This window comes from Dreissena polymorpha, chromosome 6 (assembly GCF_020536995.1).
Source record: "Dreissena polymorpha isolate Duluth1 chromosome 6, UMN_Dpol_1.0, whole genome shotgun sequence".
In the NCBI taxonomy this organism is placed as follows: domain Eukaryota; kingdom Metazoa; phylum Mollusca; class Bivalvia; order Myida; family Dreissenidae; genus Dreissena; species Dreissena polymorpha.
Window position 1 is genome coordinate 39,207,475 of NC_068360.1, and position 19,231 is coordinate 39,226,705.

At 33.9% G+C, this 19,231-nt stretch overlaps 1 protein-coding gene across 1 annotated transcript in view; it reads left to right on the forward strand.

The window, feature by feature from the left end:
• LOC127834312 (uncharacterized) overlaps positions 1 to 19,231 on the forward strand; it is a 134,585-nt gene that overhangs the window by 22,721 nt on the left and 92,633 nt on the right. The gene's annotated exons all lie outside the window — the stretch shown is intronic.

Genomic DNA, 19,231 nt, shown 5'->3' on the forward strand with positions numbered 1-19,231 from the left:
GCATTCGTTTTATATCATTCTTGCTTAATCAGCTCTGAAAGGACTTTGTCCAATATCGTTATTGCACCGTCTTCAGACTGCAAACCGCACGTTACATCTGCACCTTAAGTATGGACGGATTTGCGTCGTCCTCTTTGGGTCATGAAACGTTCTGAAGAATACTAGGGTCTTATCGATTCGGGAGATTATATAGTTTGCTGCAGTTTGATAGTCCCGGACGTTTAGGTAAGCTTTTCTGTAACATTAACATTATGATGACTGGACTTTGTTTAGGGTTCTGGGTTGTTGTTGGCCTTCTTATTGCTTCCTGTGGTGTCATTCATTTTCTTTATCACCTCCATATTCGCTGTCTAGTCTTTTGTCCTACAGTCCTGGCTGGTGTACTTCTCATTTCCCAGTTGATATCTTGTGTAGCAAAGGTTAATAACCTCTGTCGTTTCTCCTCTCTCTTACGAGAAATTATTCGCAATCGCAAAGGCCTTTGAAACAATTGAGGGTCTATATCAAACATTGTTTCTCCATTTAATATTATAAACAGCACTCGCGTAAATAAAAAGTATTCGTAAAATTGTTTGTTACATGAAGTATAATCGTTACAATAATTTATGTCATCTCATGACATTATGTTGTCAAACAGTATACGTTTTTCGTATGTTCTTAAAAATATTGGTTAATGAAAATTAATTATTTTAATACTTAAATAGCTTTCCATTTGCAATCCTGTTTTGTTGTTAAAACAACGTTCTAATGAATATACAACACTATTCATTTATTGTAATTAAGGACAAAATGTGTTTTTAACTGTTCAAACGCAGTAATCTTGTAGCAATATCATTTGATGAGGGGTCGCATTCATTTTTATAGTCACCCTAGAAATCCATAAGGAAGTATAACATACAACAATAAGGACACATGCGGCTGGGATACGCAATGTTACTGAAATTTCTTTTCTTAATTTGTTATATTTTTGAGAAGTAGGTGTGAGTATAAGGCCAACTAAAGGCAGCCTGCAATTTCATACCTTAATACACATATATAAATTATGTTCAACGAATTATAAAACATAACATCATGTTTACTTTACACACACCTACAACTGTGCAGATGGATTACTCCTCAAAATAATCCAGTTTATGTCTAGGTCCATTATTCCGCATTTCTCCCAACTTTCAGTGTATCGATTAACATACTAAAAGATGTTACAAATTTAATCGTACGTAGTAAATAAATGAAAACAGAACGAAAATGAAAGCCAATATAATCCAAGGCATTTGCCACATTCCAACAACGTTTATATCCCGTACTACGCGACAATTAACTGTATATAATGTGACTTATATAGAGTCAACAAGTTATCAATAAAGCCATATAAGGCAAACTGACAAAATACTTGGCAGCAAAATTTTATCAGCAAAACGTAAAATTTGCGAACTCGCCCGAAAAGTGCCGCGAGCCAAGGAGGCCATTTTTGTTTACGAACCATTAACATTTTCGAAGTCAGCCGAGCTGTCATTTCACCAAATGTTCTCAAAAAGTTAAAAAAAAAATTGGACTTACTATGTGACTTCTAGAGTGTTAACAAGGTTACAAGGTTAAACTATAACCACAAAATGACAAATGGACTACCCTGGCGACCATTTTTAACAGACCGTTACATCTTTTTACTCATCCAATACGTAATAAAAACACATGTTGTGACTCAGGGTCATGGTGATTAGACATTACATGTGACTTCTATAGTGTAAAAACGGTTTAACTATAGAATTATAAGAAAAAATGCCCGGCCTCCTGGCGGACATAAACCAATCGGAACCATTTTCAATTTCGTCCTAGATATTATTGGGCCACATGTTCTGACAAATTGTCATGAAGATTGGACAATTAATGTGGCTACTATAGTTTTAATAAGCTAAATGTTGACGACGCATGACGGACGACATACCACGCACGACGCACGATGCACGACGGAGGACGCACGAAGCATGACGGACGACGCACGACGGACGAAGCACGGCGCACGACGGACGATGCATGACGCACGAAGGACAAGGCACGACGGACGACGCACGACGGGCACAAGGCGATCACAAAAACTCACCATGAGCAGGTTGTGCTCAAATAAGTTAAACATGTACTTAATGCAGAAATCGCGATTCACTTGATTTGTTTTTCATTATCTTTTAAGCTAATTTGAATAAGTTTAAGGTATGTGAACCGGTCTTTTAAAAAAAACTGGGCTGAAATATTGTGCGTTTAGTATTATTCCGGATTAGCCTTAGCACTTTTCCTCGACTGTATTATTGTTTACAAGAATTTTCCTTTCACTTATACTTGACTGTGAACTCTATTTACATGCATGCAGATTAAACCGACGAGCAACTAATATATTCAAGGTAATTGTGTTATCAGCTATTCATGCACAAAATAACGCACCAGTTTGATGTTGGAGAACTGTATTCATTTAAAAAGAATAGTTTGAACCCGTTTAGGTGTCACATGTGAACATGTAATATTGTGTTAAAAGTTGTGTATCTCTGTTATACCCACTTCTTGTTCTAATTTGCGAATAGGGGTTTATCGCTGATATACTCAATTTAAACTGTTCGGCATAAAATTGCTTGCACAATCATGAATCGTGATAATCAATAGAGGAAATACTGTGATTTTAGTAACACTTATCATGATTTGAGAACAAGGGGATAAGTTTTTAAATTAAGCGTGTCTGAGCGTTGTGCTTTGCAGATCGAGGCATTAATTTTAATGCAGCGAAAATTAAGTTCGTATAAACAGCCACAGTTGCATACGTTTTCATGTACATGTATCACAGCTATCATATATCATTATGGCGGATGTCAACATTCTCTGTGTCACTTTAATTTATTCACACATGTTTTTCAGTTGATATGAAAACTTACATAACGGTGCCTAGACAACGTTATACCGAATGTTCAGCTTTTAAAGTGTTAAATTTGTTTTACTGTTGCTGAACCAAGGGGTATTCAAAAATATATCACCCCTGTATCCAAACATCGTGCGTTCTTAAAGTCATAAAACAAGTTGATACTGCCAGACCAACACTTCAGATAAGCAGTCTTATGTGCATTCCGTGACGCCCCACTCCCCCTCCTCCTACTTAGCATTTTATCCAATACCTTACTATCCGCTAGGTACAAACAAATGTTACTGTTATGTTAACTTGAATATTAGAATTTTGAAAAAAAGCCCCTCTCATTTGAATGACAAAAAATAACCCCGTTGAATAAGAACAGTAGTATTTGCCCCTAAAGTGCATAAGCAGAAAGCAGCATAATCCGGTAAGTTCCATTTCGACCTTTGAGGTCGAAACGAACAAAACTAAACCTGATATATAGTGTCTACTACACACTGCGTTGGCCAACAAAGAGTGGACGGTTTTATTATCGAGTGTCAGTGATGGTTATTGATCCTTGAGCAAGCAATAACTGTGGTAGAGGTTTGATAGTATTTGCTTTTACAACGCTCAGCTTGGCGAATATTTTACGAATATAAAATGAGTAAAACATTAATTATGATTAAGCACCAGCACAATTTAAGATAACCTAATTATCAATATAAGCTTTTTTTTATTAACATAAAAAGTCATCGTTTGATTGTTTTGCGATTGAATGTGTGTTGTCAATTGCTCTGTAAACAAACTTGTAAAGGGCAACTACTCTAAAGGTGTGAGGTTAAATTTTACTTGTTGTTTGAACATAAATACAATGTTATAACTATAATTGCGTAAATCAAAAGTTTCTTCGCCCTTTTTACATACCTGTGTGACGGGATCAATAGCATGAGATCGCCGGCAAGTTGGTGCTATTTCTTCCCCAATCAAAACCACCAAACGCTCTATACCGCCCCTACTTAAACGATATCTGGATACAATGTCCTCATCTCTTAGGTTTTCGAGAACTATTCTCTTTCTAAACAGCCTTGGAATCGGTACGTTGCGTCTTCTTTCATCGTCGACGAGGAAAACGACCGCCATTTACGTTTGTTTACGTTAATTTACGGTTGCCCTTACTCAGTCGTATATTTATGTATGAAATTTATGTAAGATGAATTTACGATTTGCTTGATGAAACGCTATTTCACTGAAACGTCGTTTCATAGGGATATAACAGGATCCGTAAATACCGACATTCTCGGCTCCTCCTTGGTAAATGTTGGTCGGGTCTGGTACTCAAAAAGACCTTTTATGTCATAAAGATGCATTAAGCCCTAAAAATGAATTGAATCGTTCGCATTTACTTTATTTCACTAGTAGTAGTAGCAGTCGAAGTAGTAGTAGTAGTAGTAGTAGTCGTAGTAGTAGTAGTAGTAGTAGTAGTAGTAGTAGTAGTAGTAGTAGTAGTAGTAGTAGTAGTATTAGTAGTAGTAGTTGTAGTAGTAGTAGTAGTAGTGGTAGTAGAAGTAGAAGTAGCAGCAGCAGCAGCAGCAGCAGCAGCAGCAGTAGAAGTAGTAGTAGTAGTAGTAGTTATAGTCTCAAAAGCTCGATTTACCCTACGGATGTCTTCCGCGAGGGACGTTAAACGGGGATGTAGTGTATCGGTGCTCTATTACGGGCACTAAAAATAACATGGAACGCCTCTTGAAGCAGGACGTTTCCTGTATCCCGCTCGAACCCCCAATAAGACCTCCACTGGGGCGAAGAGCTCAATTAAGTAACACTCAATTCAGTAAACACACTATAAACATAAATTCTTAAATTGTAATAATGATAATAATATTGGTGGTGATACTAATGGTAATGATGAGAATGATGGTTATGTTAATTTTAGTCATGATAATGATGCTGGAGTAAATGATGATGATGATGATGATGATAGCAATACTAATTATGGTTATAATAGGACAAAATTTATACAATTAACGAAATATATACATATCATGTATCTATTTCATATAATAAAGGATCTAATAATTTTCATTTTTTATTATTGTAATATAATTCTCCTTTTTTGTTAATACCAGTGAACGAGAAGGTCTGATTGGCCACCGTGCACTGGTGTATTTGTATTGAAAATACTAATATTATTGATAATAATATTATTATTAAACCTTTGGCGAAAACCCAAGCAGTTGGGTTAAATTTGACCGACTTTGGTTCAAAATTAAAATATTTTTCACTGAAAGGTCACAGGGGCAGGCCAAGTAGTCGTGAAGACGCAGCGATGACCTGCAAATAAACTCTGACATTCACACACATTTACCCTGCGGCAGATGTTTGCATGCATCGGTAGTCGCAGTACAAAAGGTTAGAGCTTATGCTAACCCACTCACCGTCATTGTATAAGTGGTGTTATAGTGAATGTTAGTGATTACGCGCAACGTGATAGTCGTCCTTGCAGTTTGCGAGTATATGTGTGTGTATGCTACAAAATACTTTGATGAAAAAGTGTACATGTTCGTGAAACAATTGTTTTACCAAAAGAAACATTATGCTTACTTAACATTGTATGTAGTCTTACATCGGCGTATTTAACAGAATATAAAAGGATACTAAACCTAATACAAAACGTTCAAAGTCGCTAAAAAACTGCTAATGTGTGCACATATTGTAAACTAATAGAACAAGGTGTTTATAAACTTACGAGATCATCCATCGAAATTTACCTGTCCGTTCAGCGACCACTCACCTTTTTCTCTACGTTGGTCATGGTAAATCAAGCGGTTAATCGGTTTAAGCATGTGTATAATATCTATCTATATCTTTCTCTTTCTGTTTACTGAAAACCGCTCTTTCGAGTATTATAGGCAGGGGAAATCAATACACAATAGAGTGTAGATCGATAAGGTAACCATTAGTACACATGTTCAGACGAATTGGTATCAGAAAATCAAGGGAAACAAAGAAATGTGTACAATGACACATACTTTTCGCATGTACAGTAGAATACGTATTCATGTAGAAAAAACATGTACGCTTTTGGAAAAATATCTACTATTTTGTGCAGATTTGTTCAAAAGACTAATGGGTACACCGTTTGGTCCTGCAACTAATAAGTGTTAACGTTTTGGTATATCGGCTTAAATTTATCGCTGGGCTGGGAAAATGAAACGTTTTGAATACCATGTGACTTTAGCAGCGTAAGTAGGTTATTTTGTCCGAGTCTTCTTCACAGTTTAATGAAATTTACATTTTGAAGACGGGGTTTATTGCATATGCGTAAAGTGTCGTTCCCGGTTAGCCTGTACAGTCCACAGAGCCTAAACAGGGATGTCATTTTCCGTTTAAACTGTTTTTTCGCAAGGAAAATACTAACCTTAAACGTAACAGTTCATAAAAGCGGTAAATGTCCTGCCTGATACGCATGTATGAATGTATTGTTGATGTATAACTATCTTCAATATCCGACGTTCGCTCAAATACCCCATAAAATTTATTGAAAACGGAATATGACGGTGTTTCATTGCATGCATTCATGTACTCCGGACAGCAATTTATTTCCCTATTTGGTAAGTACCGGCTACGTGCCATTTGAGAAATTTAGCACGAGAAAAACTGAAATGGGGAACATTCGCGTCGTGAAAACTTCAGATTTGGAAAAAAGTGTCTTTTAAATCGCTTTGTTCATTAAACTATCTTAATATTCGTGTACGTGCATTTTTTTCTGAAATGTTCATTATAAGTGCTAATTGTATTTGTTTCAGACAATGTACTTAATTTTGGAATTTTGTATTTGTTCCCCACTTTAGAAAATGTCATTTATTGGCACTTTATGAAGCAGGCAAACAAATCGCTGGCGGAAAATAGGGCTCTTCTGTAAGATGATATAAGTATCGCCATATTCGCAAGTTGTTTTGTTTATCGGACGCTAGTTTGATTCCTATATGTGCGGTATGTCGGTAAACTCATTTGTATGTCATATGACACGTTATATTATGTGTTTATAAAATTTTGCCTCGTTGTGTTTTCTTTTATAATCTATCTTAATTTATCTCTCCTACTATTTCTCTCTCACACTTGTTTTATCTATATTGCATATTCCCAGAGCAAACTTGATATATCATGTTTATGATTTTAACGAGGATTTATAATTAATATTTGCATTATTTTGAATAAATAGTAACGATATTTTGAATCAATAGTAACGATATTTTGAATCAATAGTAACGATATTAATATTGTATTGTATTTTACAATTTATAGCTAGCTGAATTCCAACCTGACATTGATTGTGACTTAATTAAACAATCATTTCAATGTTTCGGATCCTAACGATTTACAATTACATGATCCAAGCTGATCCAGACAAAAAGCCGATAATGAAATGTGCATTAAAATACACTTTGTCTGATCCCGGAACGAACTATGATTTATTGAATGTTATACAATGTAAATGTATTAATATTTGTATGTATAATATGGCATACTCATAATTTCAAACTTTAAACAGTGTGCATCAATATAGATTTGTTAAGGATGTAAACAATCATCAATATTAAATAGGAACATTGAACCAAATCCGCAATGGGATAGTCGCATGTAAAACAAAACAAAAACGTTTAGCACAAATAGCGTATAACACATAAAGCGTACAACACACGTAGGGTTTTACACACGTAACGCTAGAACAAATAGCGTATAACACATATAGCGTATGGCACACATCGCACAGCAAGCAATAGCGTAGAACACGATAGCGTAGAACACAAATAGCGTATAACACAAATAGCGTATAACACAAATGGCGTAATAGCACATGGAAATGATTGCTCGTTACAGTGTTTGTGATTTCGAATTCAATATAAAACAAAATTGTCCTCTGCATACATATATAATATATATATATATATATATATATATATATATATATATATATATATATATATATATATATATATATATATATATATATATATATATATATATATATATACACATATGTATATATTGGAATACTTATTTTAAAGATCAACTTTGCTAATAACAATCCTATCATTCAGTTGTGTAAAAAGCGAACAGCATGGTTAATTCCGATTTGCCGGATAAACTAGTTGATTATCTAGATATAGTTAATGCAATTGATGCTCGCGTTTCTTGACTCATTTTCTATGACAACCGCATGCGGTATACATGTATTGTGTATTGATAATACGTCCCAGATGAATGTTCAATACATTTACCAGTAACTCAGACAGGGGATTGCTCATAAAGCTTCTGTCGAATGGTAATTTTTGCGGTATATAATTAGGCTAATAACCAGGTTACATTATACAAGATAATCGTGTCATGTAGGGCTGTACCGTCTAAAAAAATATCATAGTTTACTCGAAGGCACTTTACACTTTAAACTTTTGTTATGTTTTTATCTTTTGGAGATAGTGATAGGGCATAAATAGGTGTGCAATACCAAACCCCTGAAATATGATAAAGTTAGAGACTAAAGTAAAAACAATGCATAGAAAAAGGTTATATTCCAATAGAAAACGGCCGGATAAAAGTTGCAAAAAACATTCCATTTTAATTCTTTGTGTATGACATATCTTTTTATTGCATACAAAGCTATCGCTTAAAACGGCCTTTGGTTTGGGGGGGGGGGGGGGCGCGGTTCTATGTGCAAAATGCTTTTATTTTCGATTAAAGTTGATTTATATAGGGAAAATATATAGTATATTTTGAACTCCAGGGCGTATACTTATCAAAGCCCGGTGCGGTGTGCACGTATAAGTACCGGTAAACAGTAGCGTTTCGAACGAATAGGCTCATGTTTCGGAACGTGGTATTTTGGTAAGTTGTGGTAGTGGTGATGGTTTGGGCGTAGTGGTGATAATGGTTGAAGATTTAGTGTTTAAGCTGTGGGAGTAATAATTGTCGCGGTTTTAATGGTAGTGTTTGTATCGTTTGTTAGATCGACTTTTCGAAGAAAAATGAGAACAATACTACTCGCCCCGGCGTTGGCGTCGGCGTTGGCTAAAGTTTGTTATTAAGTCAAATAACTTTAACAGCATCAAAGATAATTAACTCAAACTTGGAATATTTCTTTATGGCAACAGTATAAAGGTGCATAATTCTGTCAGCTTTATTTTTAGCGCTATGCCCCTTTTTATACTAAGAAAATTGAAAATTTGGTTAGGTTTTGTGTTTAGGTCCACTTTATTCTTAAAGTATCAAAGCTATTGCCTTCATACTTGCAACACTTACTAACTATAATAAGGGGACTATGCAGGCAAAGTAATGTAACTCTGACTGGCATTGTCACAAAATAATGGCCGCTTTTATACTAAGAAAATTGACAATTTGGTTAAGGTTTGTGTTTCGGTCCATTTTACTCCTTAAGTATCAAAGCTATTGCTTTCAGACTTGGAACACTCGCTAACAATCATAAGGGGACTGTACAAAACAAGTTGCATAACTCTGGTTGGCATTTTGACTGAATAATGGCCCTTTTTTGACTTAGTAACTTTGAAAAAAATTGTTAAATTTTGTGTTTACATGCACTTTATTCTAAAGTATCAATGTTATTGCTTTAAAACTTCAAATACTTTCTTATTATCATGATGGTACTGTACCTGGCAAGTTGATTTTGACCTTGACCTATGAATGACCTTGATTCCCAAGGTCAAATAAATACATTTTGCTTAAATTGCCATAACTACTTTATTTACGATCAGATTTGATTCATACTTTGACAAAACAACACTTACCTGACATACCATAATGGATTCCACCCAAAGCATCCCCAACGCCCCAGAATTCCCCCCCCCCCCCAATATTTTTTTTTTTTTTTTTCCGTAGCAGTTGAATTGTTCGTCAGTCTGTGCGACCGTCCGAAAAATTAAACATTGGTGATACATTTTGCAAGCTTGAAGATAGGAACTTGATATTTGAAATGCATATGTATCTCATGTAGCTGCACATTTCTAGGTCAAAGGTCAAATATATGGCGTCATATATGGCGTCTGTCCGTCCGTCCGAAAACTTAAACATTGGTCATAACTTTTGCAATATTGAGTAGCAACTAGATATTTGGCATGAATGTGTATCTGATGGCGCTGGAAATTTTGAATGGTGAAAGGTCACGGTCATCCTTCAAGGTCAAAGGTCAAGGTTAAATTTTGCAATATCTAAGATAGGAACAAGATGTTTGGCATGCATGCGTTTCTCAGGGAGCTGCAAATTTTGATTGTTGAAAGGTCAAGGTCATCCTTCAAGGTCAAGGTATAGGTCAAAGGTCAAATTTTGCAATATTGAAGATAGCAACTCGATATTTGGCATACATGCATATCTAATTGAGTTGCACTATTTTGAGTGGTGAAATGTCAAGGTCAAGGTCATCCTACAAGGTCAAGGTCAAATTATGCAATATTGAAGGTAGATACTCGATATTTGGCACGCATGCGTATCTCATGGAGCTGCACATTTTGAGTGTTGAAAGGTCAAGGTCATCATTCAAGGTCAAATGTCAAGGTCATAGGTCAAGGTCATATTGCAATATTGAAGATAGCAACTTGATTTTTGGCATGCATGCGTATCTCATGGAGCTGCTCAGTTTGAGTGCTGAAAGGTGAAGGTCATCCTTCAAGGCTTAAAGTCAAGGTAGAAAGATCAAATTGTGCAATATTGAAGATAGAAACTCAATATTTGGCATGCATGCGTATCTCATGGAGCTGTACATTTCTAGTGGTGAAAGTTCAAGGTCATCATTGAAGGTCAATGGTCAACTATATGGCTTGAAAGCGGCGCAGTTGGGAGCATTGTGTTTCACGAACACAGCTCTTGTTTTATTCGAATTTGTTAAATATCAAGCAGCTTTTTGGTATGTTGTTCTTGTTTATTTTGTGATGCGTTCACTTTTATTGTTTGATATGTTTATGTTTTAACAATGTAATAGGCCCATAGCGTAATATTAAAACCACCATCGAACATTCTCCTCCTAGGCGTTTACAACAGAGATTCGAGTGCTTATTAATGTTGAAACTCTCACTTGCTGCTATATTTTCAAAACACATTTATAACTCAACTTATTTAAACTTCAGATAATTTAGCAATAGAGGTTCCTTCTAGTCCCTGTTCTGTATTAAAGGAAATGTACAAATGAGCTTAATAGTTATACTCAGGGCTTAAAGAGCATTTCAATGTTGGCTATGTATACACGATTTGAAAAATGGGTTCTAATTACTGTTATATCCTCGTTTAATGTACATTGTTCAGATGTTGTATTAATTGTAAACATGATTGCGTTTTGTGTTGTATGTGTTTGCTTTTAGTGTATGTTTTAGTCAGATATGTGTTTAGGCAAATAAACGAGATGTACAGTTAATATAAAGTTACATAATATACTATACTTTATTTTATTTGAAATTTCAAAATCATCTTTTGACAATCTTGTAAGTGTTATTATACATATATAAGCATTAATCACCAATCGTCCTTAGTGCCGTGTTGTCTTTATGATTATTCTAAATAATTGATTTGGTATTTTGTTGATACACTTGTTCAATTTAATTACTAAATATGAACTTCGGCAACATTATCAGGGTAGAATTTCTTCTAAAGAAACAAAAGGGTATCTGAAAGGGTGTGTCCTTTATTTCATTTCCACCAAATAACCCAATAAATCCAAGTGCGATTAGAGGGTATAAATAAATATGAAAGTAATAACATAGTGAAGTATATAACCAGGCTAACTGATTAATAACAACTTAAGACATTTCGTGTTTGATAAACAAGTTCCAACATTATGAAATTTGTAATTGCAAAAATGTATTACAATTGGCTGCAGATAGTCGTTAATGCGCCTGTCATTTTACAATATAAAGAAGTGAAACTCCAGCTGCTGGAGCCGTATTGAATTCTCATTAAAAACAATTAGTTGGTCCTTTATTTAAGGCAAGTGACCGATTGCCCAAACAGTACAAAACAGCACAATACAGCACAATACAAACTAACATAAACACAAAATACAAGTCATATTTCAATTATATTATATTATTCTATTATTATATTGCAATTATAAATAAGTTCGTAAAGAATTGAATAATTCAAATGTTAATATGTTTTTAACATTTAAGCTCTGACACGGAAGGCTTGGAATTGGCGACATCACGCACCTATGATGTGGTCAAGGTTTTGACATCATGTTGCGAAATAGAAATAATTTGTGTATATATATCGCCTGTAGAATATGATGAGAATCAAGTTGTTGTTGTTTATTTTTAGTTGGATATAGTTCAGATATAATAGTCTTGTTGTAAAGAGGTATCTTGGTAAAACAAATGGTTACTCTAAGATTTTAACAATCCAAACACTGAATCAGGAACTCATTTTTATTCGGGATTTCGATTGGGATGTAAATAATCTTGCTAATAACTCCCGTAACGAATATATATTAACGTTTTTGAATGACTGACTGAAACTTGCCAGCGGTAAACAGTTTGGTGTCCCAAAGTGAAGCTTGTCTCTAACTATGGTATCATAGAATTTATATTCGATTGCCAACTGAAAGCATTGATCTTGCATCAATTTCTGAATCAGTTGATGCTGATTGTCCAATATGTGTCATACAAATACCTGTATTGGCTTAGTTAAATGACAGCTTTGATTAAAGAGAAAAGCAGTGTTGCCAAATGAATACAATACTAAAATTGAAAACGATAACAATTATTATTATGCAATGTCCCATTCTATCATCCAATTAACTTATATTCGATGCATTTAATTAACTTGTTGGTATGGTCTAAGAATCTGAAGTTGGTCTTTATTCAAAGACTTTAAGCCCTGTAACTCTAGGATTAGAATATAACTTGGTTGCCGTTTCGAAAGCACTCCAAGGTTCCGAACTAAGGGCAAAATTTGGTGTATCGACATCATTAGCGGTTAGCATCGACTATACATAAGCATCACTGAATTTAAATTTAATTAGGAATATGATTGATATAAACGTTTTTCTTTGGTCACCTCTTCCGAATACAAAAGTGTTTTAAAAAACATCAGTTCATACAGGGGCTTGTTGATATTCGAACACTCACACACAGTCGAGAGTTGTAATACGTGTATTCAACGATGATTGTACAAATACGAGTTTAATGAAGTTTTACACCAATACATAGAATCTGTTCTTTTTTCCGTCAAGTGTGGACACAGAGGTTAAAACAATTGCCCTTACAGACCAATTGCAACATTTAATTTCTATTAATTTGTTCAACGCTCGTAATTGCGTACGTAACTACGGTCGATAAGCACTTTGGGAAAAGTCGCGTAACTCACCCAAATTATCGCCTATGAACCGCGCTAACCAATAACGAGATTGCTTTAAAAAACATGACTGGTGAGAATTAAAACGTAGGCTTGGATCTATTCGTTTTTCAGACATGTATGCATTAACGATATTGGTTTCCAAAAAGTTTTAGTCAGCGCTGCTTAAAACGGATTCGTAGAATATCATGAATCTTAAAGGAAAACACCGGAAACATTAGTAAAGCAGCTTTTGAGAAAATGATAATAATATCAAAGGTTAACATTTCAATTCAAACTTTATAATTGCATGCATATTTTAACATGTAAACTCATCCACCATCAATCATGACATAAGGCATTTCTTACTAAGTACTTGTTTTTAAGTCACTAACAAACACCATCATAAATAAAATGAACGAGGTCCGCGTTACTGTAATATTTTACAAATCCTTTATTTCAGATTCACTATATCAATAGGAAGTCATATAACAACAATAAGTAAATACAAGTTAGGGAAATATGCCATCTTGATCCCCATTATATTTAGTTATAGAAGTAAACATACAAATCCGTCTATTTAATACACTATCTTCACAAAATAACTAGTTAGCAACGTATATGTATATACAATACAGAAAATAAAAAGAATATATTAATAGTTAAATCATACAAAGAACTTTAACAAATCACATAACAATATAATAAAACAACACAACCAGTTTTTTCCAATTCATGATCAATCCATTAAAGTGAGAATATAATGACGAAAAAACAAGGATCATGCAATAATTTATATAAATTTGCACTACTGAAAACGGCTCTCTAGCGTTGTAAACTATTCATCGAAGTGTGCGAGCTTTGTTGCGAATCCGATTTGAAGCGTAATTGAACAGCGCATTGTTACAATACATATACAGGAGAGCTTCGGTCGAAATACCCGTTGTACCTCGTTTTGCTGATCACGCAAGATATTGCTCAGAAACAGGAATTTCTCCCGGATAATGTTTGTAGCGTTTAATTGTTTTTTTTTTGTACTTCAAACAAGCCCACTTTATTGCATTCACACACAATAAAATCGAAACCATACAAAGTTAAAACGTCATATACATGTATTATCAATTAAAATATTTTCAAAAGGATCGGTACTATCCAGATGTGTTTAAGTATAAACAAAGTGTTTTTTTCAAATTCAAGTTTTTATACGAGAACAAAATGTAAGTATACGTGAGTGAGTACTGGACGGTAAATCGTAACATTATATAGAAAAGCCGGACAAAATGTGGCAATCGATTATGAAATGACATGAACAAATATAAAAGATTGTGTGAACTCGTCACTTTAATTATTTTCATTATTTATTGTTTTATTTATATTTATAACATAGACACCAGAGCAAACAGTCCAATATCTTTACACAAATTGATTTGATATAGGCATCTATTTTGCCCATCATTTTTTATAATGAATGATTGTTTTTATATAAGCAATTTATGTTACCATAAACAAACAAATAATTACTTATATTCAAAAAAGTAGAGAACACAACATGCAGATAAAGCTACCCTTTAATTCGATTTAAGCTTCGAGTGCATTGTATTGACCGTACCAAGGCGGCGTCACCGAGTTTAAGCGTTTCATCAGTGTTTTACATGTTAACCTTCCATATCCAACAATAATGGATGCCATTAAAGTATTTGCTGTGGTTTTGTGAAGTTAAATTATTTCTATATTCGTATTTAAATGCCAAGTTCAAAATGTTATGCACTTCTTAAAATATGTAAAGTACAATCAAAGTCCTTAATACAAGGGTTCAATATATTATTTATCAATGATATGAAATCATAATAGACATATGCATAGTTGCATATACACAATATGCATATATGCGCAATTGCATATTAAGCAACTCTTTTTATAAAATATAGTACCCATAATTGTACTGTTTAGTTTTCAAAGTACCATCAACAATATTCTTAAACAATGAATTGAATTAACATAAACATTTGCGCAACCACATATATACAATATACACATACAAACAATGCCTTATAACAACGATTGATATATAATTAAGAAATAGCAATCACCAAAACATAATCATAATACATGTTATTGCAATTAAACGCAAATTTTAAATGTAATTTTTTGAATTCGATTCAATGAGACGTTTCAATTGAACACACGTAATAAATCGAAATGATATTGTTAGAATTACGTTACACACGCACCATAAGAAATAAGTAATACAATTGTGTAACGAGTTACTTTTGAACTTGTGTTTTGAAGTGCAGGGAGCTTAGTGCACTTAATATATAATGAGTTCAAGAATCTTTATTGAGCTAGTTAAAAGTATATATATAGAAATCTGTGACGCATGTACCAACTAATCAAAATACATGCATATAATATGCAACTTTTAACTATACAAAAGGCGTAGTTCTTTGCAAGGAATCATTATCTATTTTAAGATGAGTGGACATTGTCATGAATGTATATGAATATTTACTATATTACCTCATAAATACGGTATGACGAGAGGTCTAATGGTTTGGATCTGTTTTGGAAATGATACATTTCTACGAACCGACATGGTGAATAAAAGCTGAAAGGAATCGTATCACATAATTAATTATGTTATGTATTCAATATTATCAAATTAGTATTGCCAGAGATAAAAAAGTAGAAGTCAACGACATGCTTGCATTTAATAAAACGTAAATACGCGGTGGATATAGTTTGGGGTGAACGGAGTGAATACATTTTTTCATTTAATCTTGACGCACAATGTGGTCGCATAATTAAAGGGGAAACACAGAACATTGCATGTGTCAATAGCTAAAAAGCACAATACACAATTGACAACACCAACATAAATAAAAACTGACGCCAAACAACTGAAACAAGTAAAAAAAAACACATTTGGTTCGTGCATTTTGTATGACGAGACCGTTTTCAATTATGACATTTATAGTTAAATTAATACAACGTTGAATGACCGTTACATTTTAACTATTTGTGTACATTTGAACTATTTTAACAGGTATTACATGTTCTGCCTTTAAGGCGAACATGTGCGCAACATTTATTAATTTAAGTTATTGTCGGAAAAAAGTTATGTCAGGCCCATATTTTGAAGATTGATATTTTATTATGAAACTAATCGTTAAGCTCGAAACATTGGGCTTTAAGGTAATACTTTGCAATTTAAATTTATTTAAAATTATAAGATAAACAATGAAAAACAAGTAAGTTTGTATATATAGCTACACTGACCTAAAAATGACCTTCAACTTTGCAGATGGTCGCAGATTTAAATTTACAAATGAATATTTCAATATTGGTCCGGAGATACTGTTTTTTGTCTACATAGAGATATAATTTTACATCAGAGAATAGGAAAGCAATCTTACATAAGAAACTATGTCACCACATGTGAAAAGTACTTTAACAATTGCATTTATAATTGTGTAAGATAAATATTAACATATTTTGTTCAACACGATAATACAAAATGTTTCAGTAGGTTGCTTTAAATATAAACACCAACAATATGATACTGTCTCTCAAAAGCACAATTATGTAAAGAAAAAATGATCGACCGATTTCAGCAAAACAGGCAACATTGCGTTTATATCGACCTGATATGAATACAACTTAAAGGTCATCATGTTGACACGTATGTGTCTGTTGCTTACTTATATTCATCGATATTAAGGTTAATGCATTGTGTATTAGATTTTCGTTGTAGGAATTTCATCTGAACTGTATTTTATCAATGCATGTGATGAGCTATAAAGCGGAAATTTGCAACATCGTTTATTTCTCGATTTTTCTAGCCCTTTAACAACCATGGCTCGCCTGATTTCAAGTGGTTTAACACTTGTTCAAGATTGATTTTACCTTGTGACATTCTCTTGTATCTTGCAGACTCATTTTAAATCTTGCTTCTAACATGGACTAAACAAATTTAGATGTATCGTGATTGGGCAACATATGACGGATCGAGTGTGTATATAGTGTTCAAAATACATGGCCCAGTTACTTACGTGTTATAGATTACTTGACCTAAATTAAAAGTTAGCTTAGATAGTAAAGTCTACATATTGTAAACACGTTTTATCAATATCCACCCATACATGAGCTTTCAGCGTGAAATTATTTCTCCAAGATCTTACTTTGGTATATATGTTTTGAACAAAAATAATGCATAATTAAATATTGCTTTTATAAATGTCAATATAATTAATATGACAAAGTTTCATTACGATTGATAACAAATGTGACCCCTAAAGTAGTTACGGGCTTAAACGGGTTTGCAGCAATTCTTTTAAGATTGCGCCTAAAGACATGTATGTTCATTTTAAATGACCAAAGTATTCGCACGATGAACAGTGTGACTACATTTCATATCACTTGAGTCAAACATGTGATATGTAGTTGTTAACGAGTTGTTTTCAGCTACAAGACATAGTGACCTAGTTTGTATTACCACTTAAGCCAAATGTAAACGAGTCCAAGATTTTTAATAGTTTAACCAACTTTTACGATGATTAAGATAGATGTATTAAATAGATTCTTAAATGGACATAGACTGACCATAATAGCTAACCTTAAGCACTATCTGCTAGGAACGACTATATAAAATACCATTAAACTGTGGCGTAAGGATTTCATAAAAAGAGAATTGCTTGATACATAATATGTATTACCAAAAGTTATTAAAATTGACTGTGTGTCTTTTTGACGGAGCGATATTGTTAATGCTATTCTTAAGTATGATAATTTATTTAAACTGTAATTCAATTGTATTACTACTGGTGTTGTTTTGTGAGATGGTTTTGGTTTTAAAGGCAGTTTATATTAGCCCAGGTATATTTCAATTCCATTAATGCAAGTGTATGAAGTCTTTTAATAACCAATCTTGCACAATCTTTACTTGAGACAATTTCACCTGACCAATATACATTTTGCGAACACTCTGATAGTATAATTCCTTCAAGCGGCATATGAACCATTTATTGGAGAAGAACAATAACACTGTGCTGTCAGGTCCTGGCCAAACATGTTTAATATGATCGTCGAGTTTGACGTCTGTAGACGCTGATGTAACAAGAGGTCAGACCTTTATTCTGCGATATAAGCAAATCATTCGTCCGTGTATGGCATAACGGATTGTTGATTGAGCGTCCTAATAAAGGCATAAGTGGTAATCTTGTATCCTGGTTCAAAGCTTACCTTCCACACCGTTAATACAAAAAAGTTGTTTTCACAAACCCAGGAATCCAATTGGTCTCATATCAACGCTGGAGTACTATGGGGCTCAATGGTAGGGCCTCTTCTGTTTTATATCGTAATTAATGATATTGTCCAAGATATTAAAGCAAATATCAGGTTATTTGCCGACGACTCAAGCCTGTGTGTCTAAGTCGACAATCAAGTCAACAAGCGGCAACACTCGATCTCGAAAGAAGCAACAATTTAGCTAAACATGGATTGTCTGTTTTAATCATAATAACACGGAGTCAATAATTATAAGTTGAAAGGCAAATATTACTCAGCAACCCCCTGCATATATAAATACCGTCACCATAAGCACAGTCGCAAAACATTAACACCCAGGGCTGTATTTTGCAAAAGATCTTCAATGGGGCACCCGTATTTAGCACAGTGTTAGTATGGCAAACACAAACATAAACGTAATGAATAAGTAAAAAAAATAATTTAGACCGTTCCTCAACTTATCATTTATATGTCCCTTGCTCGAATACGGCGATGTCATTTACGACAACTGCTCATTGCAAGACCAATAACTGTTAGAAAACGTCCAACTTGAGGTAACATGAATACAGGTGCCACAATATTATTTCTATCCAATAGCTTTTCGAACAAGTCGGATGGGAAACTGAAAGGAATCGTAGAGCTCAACATTAAATCACTCTTTGTTTACAAAATGACAGACAACCTAGCCCCAACTTATCTTTCTGACTTATGTCCACCCATGAATACCGCTATAATAATACGAAATAC